The sequence below is a fragment of the Microtus pennsylvanicus genome, chromosome 6, assembly GCF_037038515.1.
Source record: "Microtus pennsylvanicus isolate mMicPen1 chromosome 6, mMicPen1.hap1, whole genome shotgun sequence".
NCBI classification, from domain to species: domain Eukaryota; kingdom Metazoa; phylum Chordata; class Mammalia; order Rodentia; family Cricetidae; genus Microtus; species Microtus pennsylvanicus.
This window is the reverse complement of record NC_134584.1, coordinates 79,614,698-79,633,804: the sequence shown is the minus strand read 5'-3', so window position 1 is coordinate 79,633,804 and position 19,107 is coordinate 79,614,698. Positions and strand designations below refer to the sequence as shown.

Genomic DNA, 19,107 nt, shown 5'->3' with positions numbered 1-19,107 from the left:
GTTTACTTAAAACTTAGAACAGAAGAAATCTTGAATACATTATACAACACTTTTTAAAGATTTAAGCGCCGTGAAAGAATTAATTTTAAAAGATCAGTTTTGTTCCCCTGCTGTTGATTCTGATTATCTGGAGAGAGAAAAAAAACTGTATGAAGTTTAAAATAAAACAGTTGAAATTTTTATGAAATAAGCTTAACTTTGCTCCCTTCAGAACCACCACAGAAAGAAATCTCCAACTTCTGCACATCACATCACATCACACACTCAAAGGGTTTGTTTGTTTGCTTTTGTCTCTGCTTGAGACAGGGTCTCATGTCATCATATAGCCCAGGCTGGATTTGGATTAACAGCAGTCTTCTCGCCTCAACCTCATGATTGGTGAGATTAGCCACCACACATCTACACTTAAAATACTTTACCCATATCTGTTAACCTAATGTCTTGAAAATTCAGTAAATATGATACGTTTTAATGCACATCATAAAAAGCTATATGGAGTGGACTTTTTAGGAGTAATGGTGTCCACCAAAGAGTGCTCTTCAGCGGTGGAAATACTTTGGTAATTGTGACCACCAGTCACTTGCAACAGCTGAGCATTCCTGACGTGTCCAGGGGTGACTGAGGAGTAAGAGTTTTAATTACACTGAATTTTAATTAATTTAGATGTAAATAGCCACACATGGAGAGTAGCAAGCACATTGGTCCCCTGCCTCTAGAGTTATCATTGGTTGAATTACATTTGGATAAAAGTATCTGTGGAAGCTTGCCACACAGTAATGTTCTTTTCGCTTTTGTAAAAATCAATATTGGGATTTGCCTAATTTCCCAAAAAGAGTAAATTAGCTTTTTTCATTGCCTCTTTCCTTCCAGTCTTTCCCTGGCAGATGGTGGAAATGAGAACTCCATCTATCCCCTTTGAGAATATCACTGGCATCTCACTCTGGCCAAGGAAGAACTAGCTGAGCCCCAGGGGCTCTCCTGATAAGCCCCAAACTGATTGGCAAAATGAAGCCCTTTATTTCCTACCTAGAGGAGACCAATGTGCCAATCACACAGCTTTTATTTTTACATACAACTAAAGACATCTACCGGTGATTTGCTGAGAGCGAGCAGGCCTTTCTGGGGAGATCTGAGGGTGATCGCTATAGTCCTGTGCAAACCTTTGTGTATTGGGGCACCAACAGGAAACAAGGCACACACAACCTGCACTCAAGCTTTGCAAATATGCAGACTGTGGTAAAGGAAAACAGAACCCTGAAAAGTCCCTTTGCTGTCAGGACTAGAAGAGGGGGCACTTCTCTAATTTGAGAGCCCTGGTGGTTGGCAGCGGCTGTGGTGAATGCCAGTCTTGCAACCTTATCTCATTCCTTGATTTTCCCTTGACTCTTTGGACAGTTACCTCAGACAGTCTTCCAGACCACAGACAGGGCAGATACACATGAGCGAGAGATCAGAAGAGGCAATAGAAAGCAGCTGGCCAGCCCTTTAAGCTTGAAGTGGATGGAGAGAGATATTTCACCAGATGGTTGGATATTCACCACAGGGCTGTGTGTTGAGAGATATTTGATTATACTGTGTGAAGATATGTCACTCTGGCTGGTTTAATAAAGAACCGAATGGCCAATGGCTAGGCAGGATTTTCAGGCACAGAGGATGCTGGGAAGAAGAAGGGTGGAGTTTCAAGGAGACATGGAGGGAGCACGACATGTAGGAGATGAGGTAACAAGTCATGAGCCACGTGGAAGCAGGTAGATTAATAGAAGTGGGTTGATTTAAATCTCTAGTTAGAGCTAATAAGAAACAAGCCTAAGCTTTTGGCCAAGCTTTCGTGATTAATGCTACGTTTCCATGTCATGGTTTGGGGTCTGGCGGGCAGGACAGAAAAATCTGTCTGTGTTTTCTTCCTGCAAAGCTCTGGCTGGGTGGTGATGTCAGTTGCCCCTTTTCCTTTCTGGCTTCACTTCCTTTGCCTTGAGTGTGATTATCCTGGGATCACACAATCCCCAAAGAAAGGCTTAGCTCACAAACTAACTTAGTAATGTAGAAGGAGCTGCGGGCTGTGTTCCTGTCTGGCTCCCACACGCCTGGCTAGCTTATGCCCTGAAATAACAACACACAAATTGTATTCTTTTAAACACTGGTTGGCCCATTAGCTCTAGCCTCTTACTGGCTAACTCTCATATCTTGATTAACCCATTTCTATTAATGAGTGTAGCACCACGAGGTGGTGGCTTACCGGGAAGGATCTTAACCTGTGTCCATCTTGGAGAGGAGAGCTATAGCGTCTGCCTCACTTCCCCTCTTCTCAGCATTCTGTTCTGTTTACTCCACCTACCTAATTTTCTGTCCTATCAAAGGGCCAAGGCAGTTTCTTTATTAACCAATGAAAGTAACACAGACACATGACCCTCCTCCATCACAATAAGAAAGTCAAGGCAAAGTATCCTAGACTGAGATTTTGGATATTGTGGGTTTCTGTTTGAAATATGTGGGATGATCGTGGCCCTCACAGCAGTTTCCCTTACAATTCTTTCACCCTTAGTTAACTAGGCTGCAGTCCAGATCTACCATGCTTGATCGGTGACTCTCTAGGCAAAAAGTAATTCCTGAAAGGGAACAATTAAAGTGCAGGGTGGCCCAGAGTGTCTAAGGACCAGTTCAAGTCATTCTAAACACCAACAATTTTCCACAGTGAATTTGAATGAATGTCTTCATATCTTGCTGTGCTCCAAGTTGGCTCAGGGCGTGAACACAAGCATGGCCAGGCTGTACATACAAGCAAATGTGGGCTACACACATGCTGGTTCCCACCTGTCATGCATTTTGCAGACTGACACAGGAGGACATGAAGTTTGAGGACAGTTCAGGCTACACAAAGAGAGATGCTGTCTCAGAGAAACAGCAAGAGAGAGAGAATGAGCCAGGCTGTGATGGCGCATGCCTTTAATTCCAGCACTCGGGAGGCAGAGGCAGGCGGATCTCTGTGAGTTCGAGGCCAGCCTGGTCTACAAGAGCTAGTTCCAGGTCAGGCTCCAAAGGTACAGGAGAGGGAGGGGGGATGGAGGCAGGGAGGGAGAAAAGAAAGGAGGGAGAAAGGGGTAACTGGATGTGCAACTTCAGTAGGTCTCTTATGTCAAAGCCAAGGTCTGGTAGGAAGAGTAGAAACAAAAATGCAATTAGGGGACATTCACATAGAGGCGCTTAGGTCCTTCTGGCTGTCAAAAGAAGATGGCTTCCCCTCGTGAGGGCTGAAGACGCAAACCTCGCTTGTAAGTGTGCAATCTCACCGGAAGCAGACATCTTCTAGAAGGACACTTTGTTCTGCAGGTTTCCTCAAGACCTACCAAAGTATTTCCTGGATATAGACTCAGGGTAAATTACTTCCACGGGCATATGTCCACAAGATGTGCAGGCTCCACTGGGAAAGAAATGGACGCTGGCGGAAAGCAGTATTGAAGAGGGGGACATGTGCTGTCTTGACCTGCTGACATCCATGGGGATGGACCTGGAGGGTATGAGGCAGCCGGAAGCAGATGCTGGGCCTGAGCATGCTTGATAGATGCTAATTTCTGACTCCAGAATTAGTAGTCTTGCAGAGACACTAGCTGGTCAGGAATGTTCCCGCAACGGCTTCTTACAGCCTACTGACCACGGTGGCCTAAAGGGATCACCGAGCTATGGGAAGTGTGTGTGACAGTGTGACATATGTGTACATGTGTGGAGACCAGAGAAGAACAGCAGGTGTCCTGCTCTCCTCATTGCCCACCGTATCCTCACGAGCCTGTGTTTATCACTGAGCTTGGAGCTAGGCTGACGGCTGGCATGCCTTGGCAATACTCTTGCCGCTGTCTCTGCACAGCTCTGGTATTACGGGCATGTGCACAGCCAGGTCTGGCTTTTTATGGGGTGCTGGAGATTTGAACTCAGGGCCTCAAGCTTGCATACCAAGTGCTCTTAGCTACTGATCCTCTGGAGCCTCTCTGGAACCTTGAGGTATTGGCACTTTTGGGACACAATTTTGACAAAAAGATCAATAGTTTCAATGAAGTGGGTACGAGGAGAATATGCACTTTGTAAGGCTTACCACTGGGTTATATTTCTCAGAAGGAGTCCATTCACATGCCCAAAACGACACCATGGGAAATGGGATAAAGTCAGATTGGTTACCTTTAAGAAGCTCAGTGGTGCTAGCGTTCTCAGTGGGAGCTGCAGCTATGGAATCAGGGCTCTTATATTCATGGTGGTAAAAGGAGTAGGAACTGTCCAGGACCAGGTAGTGTCTTTAACCATCGAAGGAAAGGTAGACCTAGTTGTCACTAATAGCAGCAAGGACCTAGTTATCACTATTAACAGCAAGGACCTAGTTGTCACTGTTAGCAGCAAGGACCTAGTTGTCACTGTTAGCAGCAAGGACCTAGTTATCACTGTTAGCAGCAAGGCCCCAGGGTGAGAGAGGGTGCCTGCTTCTCAGGCCACCTAGAAATGGAAAACTGATGAAGCCGATGCTTGATTTTGGTAACTAAAAATCAAGAGCTGCTCAGCAGAGGACTGACTTTCATCTCAGAAGGCTGACTGGCTCCATTAAGAAGGTTCCAGATCTAGGTCAGTTAACAAACGCAGACCCACTGATTCTGGGGCCTTTGGAGGGAGGTCTCTACATTATTAGTGTATACTGTAACTGTTCCTCTCAGTCACCCCCTCAAGGGAAAAAGCAATTTTCTAGCTAACTGGACACTTGGGGAAGAGCAAGGTTTAGAGTTTTAAAGCCTCATGTGCAGTGCACGAGAAGACACAGAGAGCAGGACATGCAAACATCACCACAGTGCACACACGAGAACACACGGACAGCAGGACATGCAAATACCACCACAGTGCACACACAAGAACACACGGACAGTGGAACATGGAAACACCACCACAGTGCACACACGAGAACACACGGACAGCAGGACATGCAAATACCGCCACAGTGCACACACGAGAACACACGAACAGCAGGACATGCAAACACCGCCACAGTGCACACACGAGAACACACGGACAGCAGGACATGCAAACACCACCACAGTGCACACACGAGAAGACACGGACAGCAGGACATGCAAACACTGCCACAGTGCACACACGAGAACACACAGACAGCAGGACATGCAAACACCACCACAGTGCACACACGAGAAGACACGGACAGCAGGACATGCAAATACCACCACAGTGCACACACGAGAACACACGGACAGCGGGACACGGAAACACCACCACAGTGCACACACGAGAACACACGGACGGCAGCAGACTGGAAACACCGCCACAGAGCACACAGGAGAACACACGGACAGCAGGACATGCAAATACCACCACAGTGCACACACGAGAACACACGGAAGGCAGCAGACTGGAAACACCGCCACAGTGCACACACGAGAAGACACGGAAGGCAGCAGACTGGGAACACCGCCACAGTCCTGGCCCCAAAGACAGACTATGTTTACTAGTGTTTACTGGCAGGTTCAGGGACTTGGGGTACCCACATGCAATGACTTCCCTGATTCTTGGATTATGATGGAGACAGTAATCTTCTGCTCCTGGCAGCACCCTTGACAGGACTGCCTACCCTGTAGGATCAGCATCACTACAGTAAGAAGGGCAAAGTTTCCAGACTCATCACAGCTGCTCTTTAAAGGGCGTGATTTGCCGTGGGCTTGCCTGGGTGTTATATGATGTTTAATAGACCTCTGAACTTCACCCACCAATGCCAGCAACATCTTCTGGTTATGAAACAAAGTTTGATTCTAGACAATGCCATGTCACTTGCAAGGGCAAAATCCATCTTGACTGAGCGCCACTGGCCTTGTATGAATCTGAAACTGCCCTAGCTCTCAGTAATTGCAAGAGTGCTAAGAAAGCCCCGAGGAATCACAAGGATTAGCACCGTCATCAAAGTGATCAGTTTCTTCTGGGCTAACCCCCCAGCTTCTTTGAAACTCTGAAGGATCACAGCGGGTGACTATGAACTGCATGTCGCGATTTTACTCAAGGAGTCTTGCTAGCACAGCTCCTGAGTCAGATGTGCTAACACGCACATCTAACACGTGGGAGAGCTGGTGGTATAGCGAAGCTTTTCTTCTCAATGGCTGTTGTCAGAGAAGAAAAGAGGCCTCTTGTCTTGGTACGGCTGCCAGAAATTATGTCGGGGCCAAAGCTAGCGGCTTACTCTGTCCTGGTGTCACGGATGGTGGCGAAGGACATAAGCTTCCTGAGTAGGACACGCAGGGTTTTATCACCATCAAATGAGCAGTCGTGGCAGCTTCATGCTCACTTGGAGTGGCCCACACTCCTGTCTTTGTCAGAGTGACTATTGCTGCGATGACCATGACCAAAAGAAAGGGTCCATTGGGCTTACGCTTCCATCACTGTTCATCACTGAAAAAAGTAAGGGCAGGAACTCACACAGACGGAGTGGAAACCTGGAGACAGGAGCTGATACAGAGGCCATGGAGGGAGCTGCTTACTGGCTTGCTCTTCATGCCTTGCTCAGCCTGCCTTCTTATAGATCCCTGGACCACCAGCCCAGGGATGGCCCCACCCACAATGGGCTGGACCATCTCCCATCAATCACTAATAAAGAAATCACTAAGAAAGAAAATGCCCTTAGCTGCAGTTGGAGTTTATGGAGGCTTGTTCTTAACTGAGATTCCCTCCCCTCAGATGAGTTTAGCTTGCGTCAAGTTGACATAAAACTATCCAGCACACCTACCAAGTCCCACAAAGGGAAAAGAAATGACACAGACAGGTCAAGAATATTCCCACTCACTTGGTAGTTTACATGCTAGCGAGGAACTCTGAATTTGGGAAAACTGCAACTTTGGTTCTAAGTGGTTTTTTTTACTGGGAAGATGAGTAACCTCATTTCAGTCTTCTTAGGGCCAACAGAGCAATAAAATGCCACTGAGCGAGCAGAGGGCAGGGTCTTGCACTGCAGTACGTCCAGCAGTGATGCTCAGGGACACTCAGGACTCACGGTGGGCTTACCCCTGCTACAGGTGGTGTAATGGATTGCTTCTTTGTGTTCCTTGTCCTGACTGATGTATTGAAGCCTAAATGATCAGTGTGGCAATATCAAAAGGTAGAGCCTTGGGAAGGAATTAGGTCACAAATGTGGAACCCTCGTGAATGCGATATAACCTTAAAAGAGGGAACATGAAGGCAATATTTCTGTCCGCTGTGGGAGAATCTGCAGAAGGAAGGCCTCCATCTATAAACCAGGAAGAACATTCTCAGCTGAATCTTCTGATACCTTGGACTTCACAGCACCTAGACTTAGAGAAATAAATTTCTGTTTTTTAGTCCACTCAGTCTGTAGTATTTCTGTTCCAGCAGCTCAGAGAGCCTAACATGAGTAGTAAGGATATGTTTGTGGTCTTTCCTCAATGCAGTGTGAGTTTTCATCTCTGTCATGAATCATATCACCAGGACATACCATTATTCTTCTATACCTTTTTTCTCTTGTGGTAGATAAGGCCACCAAATATAATCAGTAGTGATGAAACCCATGAGAATCTCCATGGCTTCAGAATGCCCATCCCAACCATATAGTCCACTGAAAATCTTAGAATTTGGACCTGGACAAGAGTTAGCGTGGCTACCTTAAGTTGGCTGTATAGTATTTATTTGTGATTTAAGTACAATAAAAGATCTAAAATATTTCTTTTTTTTTTGGTTTTTTTTTTGAGACAGGGTTTCTCTGTGGTTTTGGAGCCTGTCCTGGAACTAGCTCTGTAGACCAGGCTGGTCTCGAACTCACAGAGATCCGCCTGCCTCTGCCTCCCAAGTGCTGGGATTAAAGGCGTGCGCCACTACCGCCCGGCTAAAATATTTCTTTATGATGAGTTTATCAAGTTGAAAAAAGGATTATTTATGGCAATGGTATTTTCGGACCAAGACTCACGTGAATGTAAAAGATTAAAACAAAAAACAAGCAAAACCTACCCAGCTTATACCTATAAGTCACCCAAAGTTCAATGTTGTTTCCTTTTCTATGCTATTGGTTTTCTTTTAACTCATGGTTATGGAGAACAATGGACTGTGGCTGGGTTCACAGAGTGTAGCTTCCCAGGCCTCTGACAGTTCAGTCTGTTCCTAAACAGAGCAGCTTTGTAGGCTCTTTGTCATCTACAAGAGTATCAGCAGTGTGTCAACACATTTGTCTGAAGTAAGAGCACACAAATTTTTGAAAGACAAATGGCTAAACAAATATGATAAAACAAATCAAAGACAGAAAACTCTAATCAAACAAAGCAAAAAAGTCAGTATGATTGATTCTGACTTCGTAAGATAACTGGCAATATTGCCACTCCACCCACAGCTCTTAAATAATTTGTATAGTCTATAGGGTTTTGTTGGTTTTTTGATGTTTTCCTTTGGGAAATTTCCATTGACATATCTTCCAGATTACAGATTGTTTCTTCAACTATGTCTAGTCCTCCGCAAAGCCTCTCCACACACTCAGTGTTTTTGTTTGGTGGGTTTTGATTGTAAGACTTTCTTTTGACTTATTTTTTTAACTTCTATCTTCTGCTTACAGTGTCCACCTGTTATGCCTGTTGCTCACTTTATCTCTTGAGGACCTGAAACACAATCATAACTGATTGGCATGCCTGAGAATCATCGTTCCAAAATCTCTGTCATCTCTGTCTGGACTGAAGCTCTCTCTTCAAACTGATCACTTTTTAATGTGCCCTGTCATTTTCTGCTGACTACAAGGGCTAAGAAAAGGGCTCCAATAAGTAGTGTAAGGCTCTCTGCTTATTTAGGTAGGTGTTAAATGACTTGCCGTGGGTGGGGACATCTGGGGCCAAAATATCTCAGGAGCCCTTGTTAGTGTTTTTCCTCTTGTTTGACACTTCCATAATTTAGGCCTGGTAAAAAACAATCTAGGTGAAATTCCTCAGTATTCAGAGGAGATTTACTGAGGATCTGGTAAGATGTGGAGAGAAGTATGCTAGTCTTGAGGTACATCTCACTGTGTTAGAGAGAACATGCCCCTGGACTGTGACTTTTACAAATACTTCTCAATTTTTTCTTCCCTCTTAGCTGAAGCAGGAAGGTGAGAAGGGACTAGGTTTTTGGTGTTTGTCTTTCTAAGAGTCAGCTGAAATCTGGTAGGAGTCACTTGACTGGGTTCCTAAATGACTCTTCTTGAGGACCGGCCTTATTAAGGAGAAGAGTGCTCTGGGAGATTGCAAGGTATTCAATCCTCCTACATCAGAAGCAAAATGGGATTTCACTGTGAGAACTTTATATATCTCCAGGAGGAAGAATTTGTGAAAATACGGATGTCCCTTAAGATTGCCCCCACCTCCTCCAGGTTGGCACTGAGATTTCCATTACAAGCCCGTGTTAATTATATGAACCGATATTTGCCTTTGTAATAATCTCACCCATGCATATAACATACTTCAACCATATTCTGCCCATTGCTGTCTTTCACACCCTCCTCTCTGGTCTCCTCCCTGACCCCCACTGCGCTTGGCATCCTTCCCAGCCTTGTTGTCGTTTATTTCCTTGACAATGCCCATTTTGACAGCTGAGACGGACTTTCCATATACTTTCGATTTGCATTTCTCTCATGAAAAAATGTCGGACATTTCTTCTTGTAATCATGCGTGCTGGTATTTTAACTCTCCAGATGTCCACACGGAGTCCCTAGGAGTTTGTCAGTCGCAGCTTAGATCTCGTGGACCTGTCATTGGCTCCTGTGGCAGTGTGTGTTCCTGGTCTTCTGTTCTAGTACAAGACTTCTTTTTTTAAAAAAGTTTATTTTATTTTTCAATTATATGTGTCAGTGTGGGGGTATGGGAATGTAAGTGCAGGTGCCCGCGGAGGCCAGGAAAGGCACCTGATGCCCTGGAGCTGGAGTTACAGGTGGTTGTGAACTGCCTAACCTGTGCACTGGGAAGTGAATGTGGGTCCTCTGCTAGAACAGCGCATGCTCGTAACCTCTGAACTGCGTCTCCAGTCTCCATACGCGGCTTAAGGTTCTTGTTTGACCCTTTTTGCCTGAGAAATGTTTATGTGACCCAGTATATATACAGGAATATCAGATAGGTGAGAAAATCAAACATTTACTGACAAGAAATCCTAAGAAATTTATCACAAAACAATTATCTAGTACACATATAATTAATACCATTTCACCATTCATTGAAGTTTAAGGCACATTTGCATATTAATGAGATGTGCTTATTTGTTTTACATAAAGAGTCAGACCTCAGCTGAATATTTAATCCTGCAGGATTAGAGCATCTTCAATGTTTTGTAGGGTTAATGAATACTTATTTAATAACCATCAATGCTGAGAATGGTACTTCATATAAATATGCAATAAAAAGGCAGCAGGAATATTTAGGGCAATTGCAGAAATTGCTAGAAATTCAGTTCCAATCTCAAAAGAACTACAATGCATTGATTGACTTTTTATGAAACTCAATACCATGACTCAAACAACAATTCTTATAGTCAGTCATTCAGATAGAATACAGTCCCTCGATAGCCAGATTAGACACTTTCATTCTGAAATACGACAGTAGGGGAATAGTGAAAGGCTTTTGTTTTCTGTAATTAAACCACTGTTTCTACAGGAGCATAAAACTGTGTGTGACCAGTAAAACCTGTGCCCACTCCTGGGCATCACAGTCCGTAGTCGCTGGCTTGTCATGACATGAAGACATGTGCTGTGCAAAGTGCCCATACTTGTGTTCAGAAACAAGACTGAAGAGGTATTATCTGGTGAAACAGAAATACTTCAGATTAGTTACATGTTTGATTTCAAATTAAGCTTTGTTTGTTATTTGTTCAGAAATGTTTGTCATTGCCAAATCTTTCATAAACCGCGTATGAATCACACAAGCCCACATGAAGACCTGACAGACATTTTTGCTTTCTGATTTCCTCTTCCCCACCCCAGCTCTGATGTCAGCACTTCATCCTATGATTTCAGTCTTCTGTCAGGTTTAAAAAGAGTGTCTACTTTTCAAGACGTGTAGCTTCCTTCTTATTGTATGACATGGGTGGTTTGAACAGGGCTGGCTTCCACAGGCTCATAGATTTGAGTGCTTGGTCATTAGGGAGTGCCACTACTTGAAAGGGATTTGGAAGTATAGCCATGTTGAATGAAGTGTGTCACTGGGGTTGGGCTTTGAGGTTTAAAACACTCAAGCCAGACCCAGTGTCTCTCTCTCTCTCTGCTGCCTTCAGATCAGGATGTGGAACCCTCTGTTCCTTCTCTAGCATAAGTCCACTCGCCTGCCACAGAGCTTCCTGCAGTGACAAAAACAGACTGAACCTCTGAAGCTGTAAGCAAGCCCCGGGTAAATGCTTTCCTTTATAAGAGTTGCTGTGGTCATGACATCTCTTCACAGCAACAGACACCCTAAGACAGCGGAATTAATGTCTTCTACAACTCTTACACATTAGCAGAAACAGGGAGGTAAATTTTTTAAATTTATATTTATAAACTAAAGATTTTAGTGAAAGTTTTGATCCAGTGTTTTACTAATAAGACTGCCTACTGTGTCCTGCAATCATGTCCATTTCTTCTGCACATATGTGACCATATACAAATGACAAGAACAGACAAACTGAAAGCCAAGAACTGGTTTGACATGTGGATCACAAAGTCTTCCAGCGTCTACCTGAGTGGGCCACAGCCCAAGTCGGGGGCCACAGAAGCACCTTATGACCTCCCTACCAGTGTGGTTTTTTAATGATTGATTTTGACAACTGGATGGGATCCAGGAACACCTGAGAAACAAGCCTCTGGGCACACCTGTGAAGGTCATCTGGGTCAGACTCACTGAGGTGGGAAGCCCCCTCAGCCAGGTGGACAGCTTCCTCCTTGGGCTGTGGCCCCTGAAGGAGTGAACAGAAGAAATTCCACCATCGTTCTGCTTCCTGACTGCAGACATACAGGACAGCCTTGAGCCTGCTCCTCGCCCTCCATGCGCTGGGGGACTTCACCTTTGAACTGGGAGCTGAAATGCACCTTTTCTTCCTGAAATTGCCTTTGCCAGGTGTTATGTCACAGCCACAGGACAAGTGAGCACCTGTGTCCAAAGACTGCTGTTGGCTTTCATCCACAGACCCTGAAGCATCTCTCCTACTACCTAGTGTCCACCCACAACCCAAAGACGAGGCAAAGGCTCTTCCATATAGACAATCATAAAGACTGTGCCAACATTCTAAGTTTTTGCGCGAATGGTCTCACTGAAGTTACCCTTCATTTTTTCTTTCCTTCTGAGAACTTCGGCAAGAGATGACTAAAGGAATCCTCTTTGGGCCAGTGAGATGGACCAGCAGGAGAGAGCTTTCTGCCAAGCCAGCAAACCTGAGTTTGATGCCCAGGATCCAAACGATGGACGAGGAGAACAACTCTGACCTCCAATGCACGCCATGGCACTCACCCATCACACACTATGTATAGAAAACAAAACAAAACCCACTAGGTCTAGAGAGGTGGCTCAGCGACAAAGATCACTGGCTGCTCTCCAGAGGACCAGGGTTTGACTCCCAGCACCTGCAGGGCAGCTCACAGCCTTGTTCCAGGGAATCCAACACCCTCTTCTGGCCAGGCATGTTACAGACATACATGCAGACAAGACACCCAGGTATATGAAATAAATAAATAAAATTTAAAAACAAAACAAAGCTCTAAGAAAAAAGAAAAGAGCCTACCTCTTCTGATTCAGTCTTAATTTGGGTCATTGTGAACCTGAATAAACCTCCTAAAGGGAAGGTAATCCAAGTCTTCACATAAAACAGAGAAGAGCAGAGGCTTCCCCATGGGCCACCCTCTCATCCACGAGACAAGAGCAGGTAACGTTAGGGATCCAGGATGTGATTAAGTCTGCATGCCACCTCCATCAGGGTTATCTGTTGAGTCTACAGATGCCTGGACCCTGGCACCACATCAGAACTTGTGAATTTATAGTGAGTGCCTCTGGTGTTCTTACGTATATCAAGACTGGGAACCACTGAGTTGGAGTCTCGAGGGGAGGGAAAGGTAGACAAGAGATAGTGGACAGCATCAAGACTGAATATCCACACTTTCATACCCACACAAGTCAAATGCATCAGACAAGAAAACACATGACCCTCATGATACGGCTTTGGTTTGTTTGGTCATTGTGCATGTGTGTGTACGTGTGTGTGTTCAAGTGAGTTTACGTGGTATGGATCCATGTTCACCAGTGGAATGTGTGGTGCTTTGAATGGTAAATGTCTGCACCATGAGCTCTGGTATTGGAACCTTGGTCCTCAGTTGTTTGGGTCAGGGTTAGGGGGTGCGGGCTTACTACAGGAAGTACATCACAGTTAAATCTCTTACTTCGTGCTTGCGTTTGAAGGTGTGAACGCTCAGCTTCCTGCTCTGACTGCCATGCCTGCAGCCTGCTGCCATGTTTTCTGACTGTTTTAAGTGCTGGCGTTTGAAGGTGTGAACGCTCAGCTTCCTGCTCTGACTGCCATGCCTGCAGCCTGCTACCATGTTTTCCCACCATGCTGGACTCCACCACCATGCCAGAGCCATAAGCCTAAATTACCTGTTTCTTCTAGTATGGTGAGTGAAAATAATTTTTGCTATTATCTGTACACTAACTGCAAATAGTGTAATTTTACATGTAATAAATGTGACTAAAATGAATATCAATTTTTAATACTAACAATTTACATATTCCATTGCTAACATTAATTTTTTTATTTAATAAAGTTTTATTTTTCCAAATGTACAGCTGATTGAACCTGTTCATGCATCTTCACCAGCAGCTGGGGCATCTCCACCCTTTGTGTTTCTGGTGTAAATTACTTGGGCTCTGTGCTTTGAAACCAGCTTGATAAGCCCTTTACTAAAGCTCCTGAAGAGTTGCCCTAGCCAAGGAACCGTGAATCTTCAGTCTCTCAGAGACCATGGCTGGAGTAATAAGTTTATAGTTGGGAACTTCCTTACAGAGTTTGTCGTATGTAGCCTTGTCAAACAGGACTAGATTGTTGAGCTTGTCCCGAACTTTGCCTTTGGACCACTTCTTTTTGGCCTTGCTACCAGACTTATTTACTGGGTCTTTGTCTTTTTTGGCTGACTTTATGGCATCTTTCTTCTTCTTGTCATCCTTGGGCGGCATGATGAAGCTCGGAGAGTGGCTACGACCACTGCAGCCTCCTTAAGATGTCGGGGAAAAAAAAACGCTAACATTAATTTTTCACTTAATTATGCTTTGAACAAAATAGTGAATTGTTGCAAGGAGGGTGCTTGTTTGCTGCCAGCTGCTCAGACCTGAAATAACCACACAGAAACTGTATTATTTAAATTACTGTTTGGCCCAATAGCTCTAGCTTCTTATCAGCTAGCTCTTGCATCTTAATTTAACCCATCTCCATTAACCTGTGCATCACCACGAGGCTGTGGCCTACCAGCAAAGTTTCAGTGCATCTGTCTCCAGCAGCTTCATGGCTTCTTTCTGACTCTGCCTCCTTTCTCCCAGCATTCTGTTTAGTTTTCCCCACCTACCTCCATGCTTTTGCCCTATCACAGGCCAAGACAGTTTCTTTATTAACCAATGATATTCACAGCATACAGAGGAGAATCCCACATCAGTGAATGGTTTGCTATTTGTTGGTTTCATTCATTCATTACCATGAAAGAAGTAAAATGACCTTCCCTTTTTACAAGCAATGAAGCTGAGCCCTAAAGAAATAGCTAACTTTCCTGTACCCTGTAACTTGCGAGTGGCAGATTAGATCGCAGCCCAGAAAAGCCTGTTCAGCTCACAACCGCTGTCTCAGTGCATTAAAATTCATTAGATAATAACATAATAAAAAATATAGTCCTTTGTCATATTGGTCAGTTCTGACCTCTGCCTTTGCTGTTTGGCTCCTTTATACAATAAATCTTTGATACTTAATTTTGAGCATGTAGATCTCTGAATGTGTCTGCGTTTAATTAAGGAGAAGTACATTTAATGGAGCTGGCAAATTTTAAGTGCTTGGCTATCCTCAGAGCTGGCAAAAGCCCTCTCAGGTCTTAAATTAACCCTCATACTTCCGGGGAAGTTGATGGGAATGGCGAAAACCGACACCGATCTTGAGTGTCCCGTTTTTCTTGCTACCAACACACAGCCCCATTCTCTCAGAGTGGAAGATGCTCCTGAGACCTTTGAAAGACCCTTTCCAGCCACAGCCATGCAGGAGGCCTGCGGAGTGCAGACTTCTCAGATTGTTCTCATTACAGTGTTTCTTCCTCAGTCACAAGTCTGTACAAGGACATTGGAAAAGTAACCTCTAAGAATTTCTTTTTCTCCGAGCAAAGTTAAACCTTTAAGGCCTCATTTGCAAATAAAAGACGCGATTGTGTGGCATTTCCTAACAATAGGGGCATCCTGCTAATGACGGTGCAGCTGTCCACGACTTTAAGTTCTGAGACCACTCTGGGGCGGGATAAAGGGGACAGAGGCGAAGGTCAGAAGGCGGCCTAGCTTTCCTTTGCCTGTTCCCTGGAGGGTTTTAATTACACTCAGAGTACCACGCCTCACCCTGTCCCTTCTCAAGGTCAGCTCTGTCCAGACAGTTTTAGCGTCAACTTCCTGAAGCTAATGCACATCCACAGTGAGCTGGTGCCTTTGTACCTGAGGCTTGGTTTCCTTTTCTTCATTACCTGTGTCCTTTCTAGGGTGACAAGGTCTCTTTTACCCCAGCCAGGACAGCCGCGGTGCTGGCTGCAAGTGCTCTGGCTGCTTCTCCCTCGTTAGCAGTGACATCACTGTACATTAAGGGCATCATATCTCCTTCCGTATTAGAATGCCTGTCAGTTCTCCTGCTCAAAAGCCGTAAATCTGCCATAGCAGCCCGAGCTTGGGGAGTTTTCATTATGAAAATATGAAGATAAGCGGTCTGTCTTACTGTCAAAGGCAAAGAGGTAGACTTCAAGCAATAGCACTACTTGAAGAAATAAATATACATTGCCTTGGCTGAATGTTATATAAGCACAATTTGAAAAGATAGCTCTCTTTAAAAATAAAAAATAAAAAGTTTTTCCAATCCAGGCTTTCACAGAGCAGGCTGGCGTAGCTCAGATGGGAAGCAGAAGCAGAGGCCGATTTATGAAGACATGCACTTCACCCGCGCCCTCGCAGTAGGGCAGGCGGCCCAGCCAGCAGTGTTAGCCTTCTTCTGGAGCCGTCCGATCTGAAAAGCGGCCGAGTCCTCACGCCACAATTCACCTTCAGCCCACAGACGAAGCTGCCTTTGTGTGGGGATAGCTTTCTGGTCACTCCTTTTAAGCCTAGCAGTGCGTTCTTCCTGGCTAGAGTGTGTTTGGCCTGCCTGTTTCACACAAATGGTCAGTGAGGTAAAAGAAATGTGACCCAGGAAATGTGGGGTTAAATTCCTATCTAACCACAAAAAAATACTGGGGAAAAAATTGTAAATGGATGGATTTATGAGCTTGAGAACCGTTTGCAAACAGACACAGGCCCAGAGGTCCGTGGAACTGTGATGTCTCGGAACTGAAGACCCAAGTGAACCCTCCAATAGCCTTGTGCCCACCTGTGAAGAAAGCCAGAACTCCTCAGTGGGACCATTACGAACTTGTTAGAAGTTTGCTCTGACCTGGGAGCTTGCAAGGATACATCAGGTTTCATATGCTCTTATTTTTGTCACTGAAAGAGGCCCCCAGGATCAAAGGGGGTTAGTGAAGACGAGTCTCGAAGGGAGAGCAAAGCAGCCCAGCTGTGCTCGGCGTCTGACTTTGTAAGGACTCAGAAGGTTCAGATAATCCTGCCCGTTAGACCTGACCACGGAGAACTTTACATAGGCCAGGATTAATTTCTTTTTTTTTTTTAATTTTTTTAATGATTTATTTAACTATTTTATGTGCATTGGTGTGAAGGTGTCAGATCTCATGGAACTGCATTTTCAGACAGCTGTGAGCTGCCATGTGGGTGCTGGGAATTGAACCCAGGTCTTCTGGAAGAGCAGTCAGTGCTCTTAACCACTGAGCCATCTCTCCAGCCCAGGATTAATTTCTTTTACAGTCAGAAAGGGCTGGCATCTAAATATCTCTGGAGGCATCACTGTGACAATGAATAGGAACAACCCAGTGCTTCCTGTCTTGCTTGGACACAGAGCTATGTAAACTGGCCATTAGAACGTTTCCAAGGTAAACTGTGAAGTAGCTGTATGGATGGTGTTTGTCTGCCCTTTAGTTAGGACAGGCCATTTGGCTCGTGGGTAGAAAGCCACAAATGGATTGATGGATTAATTCAAACCTGAAGAGTCACACTCACAGGGGCCCAAAATGGCTTGGATCTACAACCAGCCATCTAATTACCAAGACCAAAAATGGCAAACTCTCTCCCGAGATAACTGGAGCTCAGGCATGCCCCTGTTGCTATGTGTGAGAGACTGTCTGTCCCTTCGACAGTCTTGCCTGATAGGACCTGCTCCAGGCCTGTCTCATTGGAAGAAACAGCCCAGGTGAGGAGGGTCACCACCAACACCAACGGAGAATTCCTGCCCGTGAGATGAAGAACAGTAACCAGCTCTGTACTTCCCTCAAAGCAAAAAGTCCTCTTGGCAAGATGAGGAATTTGGGACACTCATCTGTCTAGGCCAAAAAAGTAGGATGTTCTCAAGAGGATGTTCAGCCTCCATCTCCCCATCTTAGAAAATGTAGATCATGTTACGGAAGTTAGCGATGTCAGACAATAATACTGAGTGGGAGCTGATGGTGGGAAATGGCACTTCAGAAATCATCACTGTGGAAATTATCTACAGGGAGCCTGGACCAGCTGAACCACAAATTCAAAACCAAATCACATTCCCATGCTAAACATCAAATCTGACCAGCACTCAGGAGAGTCCATGACTTAGCGATCCTCCGGCCAGGCATCCCTAGTCTCTGGAGTTTCAGAGTTCGGCTTGGGGCTAGAAAGCTTGTGAGGCTAGCTGTGCTGGGTGCCCCAGGAAAGCAGCAGGAAATGCTTTCATTGGTCACCCCTACATTTTGAAGTCATAGTGATGACTGCATGTTGAAGAGACCAGCACAGAGGTGCTCTGAGACCCCGGAAGTAGGGGTAAAGCACAGGAGTGGTTACTGAGCCCTCAACCCACTTGGGACCAGTTAGCTGCTAAAGGTAGTGGTGACAACAGCTGGAGCTTAGAACATACTCTGCATGCAGAGTTCTGGGACTCCACCAGTTACAAACAAATGACAAGATGTACAAAAGAAACCAACCAACCAAAAGATATACAGCATCCCCAAGGCCACAAAGGAGCAATGCAATCACTCCAAACATTTCTCTTTTGGGGACCACTACCTTTTCTGCCTACAGCAAAGGTGAGTAGGATGCTCACCTCCAAACATCTTTGTGAATAGCCTTCTGTAGTAAAGAAAATCCGAGCTAAAAGGGAAGACCCCTGCAGCGGGTGTCCTACATCACGATGTGCTCAAGCCCGGCACTCCTGGCCAGCTGCCAAAGGCAGACACTCGACCACACAGCAGTGGCCCAAAGGAGGGACCCGGCTCCGCCACAGTCAGCAGCACAGCCTCTAGGTTCTCAGTGCACTAAAACCTGCTGTTCAATAAGGAGTTTTTTGTTTTTGTTTTGTTTTAGAAACAGAGGATGTTTTGAAACTCTACAGATAACTTGAGAATCTTGAACGTAGAGGCCAGGGGCCTGGGCTCCATTTACATACAGGCTGCTGGGTTCATTCTGTCCCAGGGCCGTAAGCTACGGCACTGTCCTGTGAGTACATGCTGCCAGGGCCATAGGCTACAGCACTGTCCTGTGAGTACATGCAGCCAGGGCCGTAAGCTACAGCACTGTCCTGTGAATACATACAGCCAGGGCCGTAAGCTACAGCACTGTCCTGTGAGTACATACAGCCAGGGCCGTAAGCTACAGCACTGTCCTGTGAGTACATGCTGCCAGGGCCGTAGGCTACAGCACTGTCCTGTGAGTACATGCAGCCAGGGCCGTAAGCTACAGCACTGTCCTGTGAGTACATGCAGCCAGGGCCGTAGGCTACAGCACTGTCCTGTGAGTACACGCTGCCAGG

General features: G+C 45.4%; 1 pseudogene; it reads right to left on the bottom strand.

The window, feature by feature from the left end:
* Positions 1 to 13,777: 13,777 nt before the first annotated feature.
* LOC142852102 (small ribosomal subunit protein eS25 pseudogene) overlaps positions 13,778 to 19,107 on the bottom strand; it is a 31,397-nt pseudogene continuing 26,067 nt past the window's right edge.